The sequence below is a fragment of the Lygodium microphyllum genome, chromosome 4 (assembly GCF_053477565.2).
Source record: "Lygodium microphyllum isolate KBCC chromosome 4, Lygodium_microphyllum_v1.1.10, whole genome shotgun sequence".
Classification (NCBI taxonomy): domain Eukaryota; kingdom Viridiplantae; phylum Streptophyta; class Polypodiopsida; order Schizaeales; family Lygodiaceae; genus Lygodium; species Lygodium microphyllum.
This window is the reverse complement of record NC_141138.1, coordinates 3,208,699-3,214,750: the sequence shown is the minus strand read 5'-3', so window position 1 is coordinate 3,214,750 and position 6,052 is coordinate 3,208,699.

Below are 6,052 nucleotides of genomic sequence, written 5' to 3'. Positions count from 1 at the left end.
AATGGCTATGGATCAAATGACAATGTTGCCTTTAACATTGACAAACTGGTAGCACTAATTATAGCTACTATTGGAAGGTAGATCTGCCAAGTTTTGGTGCAAAAATTGCAAATTAAGCCATTGAGACATGAGGGTATAAAGCCCGAAAAATTTGATATAGAGGTTTGGACTAAATTGGATAAGTTATGCAAATCTACAATCATTTTTTCAATCCTTAAGCATATATTCTACAATGTTGTCTCTAAAGGGTAGACTATATGTCCTTATGGGAGAAGATCCATGATGTCTATGATAAGCAAAGCACTACCTCTAAGATATATTGGCTAAAACAACTCATGGACCTTTGTATAAAGGAGGGAAATTCAATGTTTGTTGATTTAAATTAGTTTCATTCTATTTTGAGCCACTTATCTTTGCATGGGATTGACTTTAAGAGAACCTTCCACCATTGTTCTTACTACTTACATTGCTTCAATCATGGAAAACATTTCGTACTACTACATAAGCAAGTATGCCTATTGATGGGCTAAACTTGCACGATATAGAGGGCACATTATTGAATGAAGAGGTTGATCAAATGAGTGTTGATGCTCTCCATAGCCCCTATACTTTGATAATTGGATGTAGTAATACTAAGAGTAATAATGACCGCTGTGGGAGAGACTCTCAAAAGTCTCATTCTTAGTCACGTGAACAATCTTGTAGTAAGTCATGTGGCTATAAGTTTGCATTGACTTACTTGTCATTACTGTGGCAAGAAATGTCATATTCAGCCTGAAGTGCCATAAAATTCATGATGACAAGCACAAGTACAATGAAAAGAGCAGTGTAGGAAAAGAATGACGATCGCAACATTATCCCTAGCAAGTCTAGCATCAAGATTGAAGAGATTAATGTTGTGTAGACTAATTCTGATGATGATTACATACTTGTAACTTGTCCTCTTGATGTTTTGTAGTTGACTGATGCCTTGTCCACCTATGCTCATTGTTGGCTGATTGATTTGGGGGCTTCATTTTGTATTACCTCTCATTGAGAGCAGTTCCACTCCTAAAGCAACATGACAAGATCTATCAAATTGGGTAATGATTGGATATTGTTGGTATTGGAGATGTATACTATAGTTTGCTTCAAGCTATGTCTTTACTCTAGATGATGTATGCAACGTTATAGCTTTGACTAAAAGCCTACTCTATGTTGGATAGTTAAATGATGTAGGTTACTTTGTATCTTCCATGATTCATTATGGAAGACTACCCATGAGAATCTTGTCTTGGCACTAGATGCCAAGTTTGCACTCTTTATCCCTTACTTATATTTGGGTCTATCAACCATATTTTCATATAAGTGGCTAGAGTAGGACATGCATCATTATGGCATCATCACCTTGGGCACATGTCATTAAGGAAAATGAAAATGCTTACCCATTTGTAGTATCTTATTCCCCTTTTAATGTTTTTATTATTGTGATCATTTTCTTTGTGGCATACAAGCATGTAGTTCACATAAGAAGTTTGGTATTACATGAATGGATGAGCCTCTAGCTCTTGTTCATTCTTATATTTGTGGACCTATATCCTATCAATTGTTAGGTTGCATGAAGTATTTCATTACTTTCATTGATGATTAGTTGTATAAGGTTTGTGCATACACTATAAAGCAAAAGCTGAAAGTATTGGCTACATTTTAGCATTGGCTTACTCTTGTTGAGAACTAGTCTGGGTATAGACTAAAATGTCTACAATCTAACAATGGGGATATGTATATAAAGCCTTAGAGTAGTTTTGTGATAAGAGGGGAATGAAGTGTTAATGACCACCCCATATACCCCTCCCCTAGATCATATGGTGGCTGAGCATATGAATAGGACAATAAAAAGAAAAAGTTAGTAGTATGCTTTATCCAAGCAGGCTTACCACAACACTTTTGGACTCAGGTAGTTATTACTATCATACATTTGATTAATTAATCCCTATACACTACTCTTAACTATCAGGTTGTTCTAGAGGAGTTATGGTCTAGAAAACCTCCATCATATACTCATTTGCATGTCTTTGATTGTGAGACTTTTTGCCATGTTCCAAAGGACAAGCATAATAAGATGAATACTAAGTTAATGAAATGCACTTTCTTAGTTATAGAAATGAAAGTGAGATGGGATATCACCTATGTGATCTGTAGGATTGAAATGTCATCCATAGCCATGATGTTGTTTTTCATGAAGAGATGATGCATAAGTATCCTAAGAAGGTAGTTGAGATATGCATGGTGATATTTCAAGAGGAGCCTCTTGTACTTTACAACCCACTAGACATCCTCCAACAATAGCTAATACTCCAATGCCCCATGACATGATGTTGGATAGGATATGCAAGCTCCACAACCTACTCTCATATATTCTACTAGAGATAGATGTCCTTCTGAGCGTTTTGCACCCTTTATGAACTACATTATAGTGATAGATTCTAGTGAGTATTTTACTTATAATGAGATTATGCATGTTAGGACTCGAATTCCATTAGCTAATTAGTTCTTTTACTTGTATGCATGTAGACCTGTGGGATTAGCCTATGTAAAGTGTCTTCATATGCCATATGATGTTTCACCTAAAATACAGGTGCTTGTCCTAATGATCGAGTGGTTGTACCTTTTGAGATCATATGAATGAAATCATGAATTTAGCAAGGTAGCGCTAGACTCTCTGGTTGTTGCTGCTAATGGTTGACTTCCATTATTGTTCTGGTTCTCTAATTATTAAAGTTGTCTAATATGGATTATGTATTTGTGAATGATTGTGGTTGTTGGAATTTGTGTAGAAGTTATGGGTTTTGTTGAATTCATGTGTTTCTGTTATGGTTCTAAGGAGGCATAACACTTTGGCGATCCCCACAAGTTTCATGGGAATAATTCTCATGGTTTAGGAAAATGGCTTGGAAATAATCATTACATAATTGCATTGTGAGTGCAGAATGTTGATGGCATTGAGGACATATCAGGTGCCTTTCATGGCAGTATTTCTGTTAGATAATTATCCTTATTTTTCCAATCATATCCTTAGAAGGAGAAGATCTCAAGAATTTAGGGAAGCTTTGGCAAGGTGGGAACAATAGGTTGTATGCTTGAATGATAGGAAAGGAGAAGAGGTATTAGAAAGGCTGTATGCAAAGCAGTTTAGTGATGCGAGGCAAAACCCTTTTAGAGTGGGTATCTCTATAGGTACTTCAACAGTGTATCGTTCTCCTACTAGCTCTATAGAATCCCCTCCAACTCCTTCAAGGATACCTACTTTGTCGAATGATGATGAAATAGTCCTACCTCTTGATTATCAATATACTCCTCTTGGTGTCAAGCATTTGAAAGATTGCAGAACATTTCTTTTGTGGAATGCAAGGATTCTAGCTAGAAAAACTCTAGCACTTAATCCTTTACCACCTCAGAGGAAGTTCAAAAAGCAAAACACTATTAATCCAAATCAACTAGTTAACCCAAAGGTGAGAGCATCTAAATGTTCAAGCAAGAAGAAGAAGGACCCTAACTATCATGTTGCACGATTTGAAACTAGATGGATAGCTAGTGGATTTAATCAAATGTATGGAGATCAAGTTAAGTTGCAGCAGTTTGCAGCCACCCTACAATGGTATGGAAGCATTTAATACATACGATGAGTTAAGGATTTGACATTTGGATAGGTTTGAGAAGGATAAAACCTTAGAGATATATTGAAAAAATCAAGATGATAAAGTAAAAGAGCATGTTGGTTGAAGATTATGCTAAGAAGTTTAGAAACTTGCTGAACAGGTTGAATGTTGCTGATGCGACATCAATGGAGGTGCACACTACTTATTTCATTAAGGGCTTGAGGGGTAAGATAAAAAACCCCATTGCTAATGTGGATTTTGGTCCAAATGATACACATTGGTTACTATGATTAGGGCTACTACGAGGGTTGAGAGAAGATTGGGTACTTCCCAATCAAGGACCCATAAGGATGATGATTCTTTAGGATCAAATTCTAACAAAAATGTAGATTCAGCATCAAAAAGTGATATTGATAATGAGGATAGTGACTATAGCTCAAAATCAGAGGATGGTTCTAGTGATTTGGATTATGAGTCTAGCAAGGGAAGCATAGGAAAGAAGAAAAAGAAATCAGCTTCAACTAAATCTAAGAAGAAGAAATCAAAAGATAAGACAAAGAGAAAGGAACAAAGGGTAAATTGGATAAGAAGATTAAACAAAAGTTCAAAGATTTAGATTTTTTTGATAGCAAGAGAAAGGAAAAGTACTGTGAGATTTGCCAAAGGAATGGCCATGAGACTAGGACTTGTTGGTACAATCCTAATGTCATGATGGCACAGCAAATGCTAGTGATGCAACCTAGGCCAAGACTTGTTCAGCCAAGTGAAATAAATCAAGTTACTACTAACACAATGCCTAAGAGACCTTTCATAGGACCTAGAAGAAGGGAGGCAAGGCAGCCTTGGCAAAATGTTCAACCATAGTAGCAAACTACCCAAAAAGGAGCATGCCATTATTGTGGATGTCAAGGACACTTTGTTGGACCAAACTGCGAACTTTGGGCAAGGCATAGGACTAAGAAAAAATGCCAGTAGCAAGGACCTGCAATGATGAAAGACCTAGAGGAGCACCTCGTCCATAGCATCCACATGCCCCACTTGCAAAGTCCTCATAGAATTACTCTACAAAAATTACCAAAGGTGTTTTCTTGATGGTAAAAGTGTTGATGGTTATAAGAAAATTCAGTACGACCATGTTCAAGAAAAGATTGAGGAGTGTCAAGTAATTTGAATACTATAAGTATGCATGTTGAATGTGATTGTTCAAACTATATTAAAGTTGAGGATTGTCCCAAAGAAGCTATGGTATTAGCTATTACCAAAGGTCAAGCAGGTCTAAAGTTTAATTGGCAGGAACAAGAGGAGGCAATGAAAAAGGAAACAAAGCAAGTTAGAATGTTGCAAAAACTTGCAAGAAAAGCAAGATTTGATCAATCTAATGATCTCGAGGGGTTCAAATATTTGAATATCACGAGCAGTTGCTTGAACATTAGGATCAGTTCCTTGACCAAAAACAACCATATCTTGAAAGTACAACATTAGGAAAATTACAGCAACGGGGTTCAGAAGACCTATTTAGCCAAGTGCTCTCTTCAGTTGAACTTGAAGCATATTTTGGATTTAATTCTTGGATTTAAGGAAAAGTTTCTCTGAAAGATAAGACTAAAAAATATGAAGTCCGAGAGGATACATCAATAACTAATCATGTAATTTTTTAGCATTAGGTAGTTCTTGAATGTCAAGCAATTATATCGATACAATAAGAGGTTGTGGATTATCAAGTGCCCACATTCAAGTGGAGCATGCAGGAAGAAAGCATGATGATGTCCTACTGGATGGGGGTTCTGGAGTCAATATACTTCTTGAACATATATATTTGGCAACCAAGTAGGAGAAGATGCTACTAGCCCCATTTCATGTTAGGATGGCAGGCCAAAGGATGTTACAATGCTTTGGGTATTCTTAGGAATCAACAAACTAAAGTGGTTGGCCTGAAATTCAAGGTGAGTTTTGTTGTGTTAAGAATGTTAAAAATTGGGGATTCTTATATGATCCTTTTGGGTAGACCATGGTTAAAATTGGCCAAATTGAAGTAAGACTAGGGATTCGTGATTATTTATGTATCCCCAAAGGACTCAAGGAGATCAAATTATCAACAGTTAATTAAGTTAAACTTGAAGAGTTCCTTTAGACCTATAGTAGCTCTGACTATTAACCTTGCAAATGAAGTGGAAGATGATGAGGAGGAATAATTTACTCAAGAAAATGCTTTTGTGGTTCTAGTCTTTGAAATAAATTTCATAGTATTATTTAGGAGTATTAGGATCCTCCTATGAGTGTAGGAAATGAAGTTCTAGAACACCAAGCTATTTAAACTACTGTAGTCCAAAAACAATCAGGACAGTATCATCCTGAAGGCTTTCTTGAAGGTTAAAAGTGGCCTGAGTTTTAGAAGAGGTCAGGGAATGAGCAAT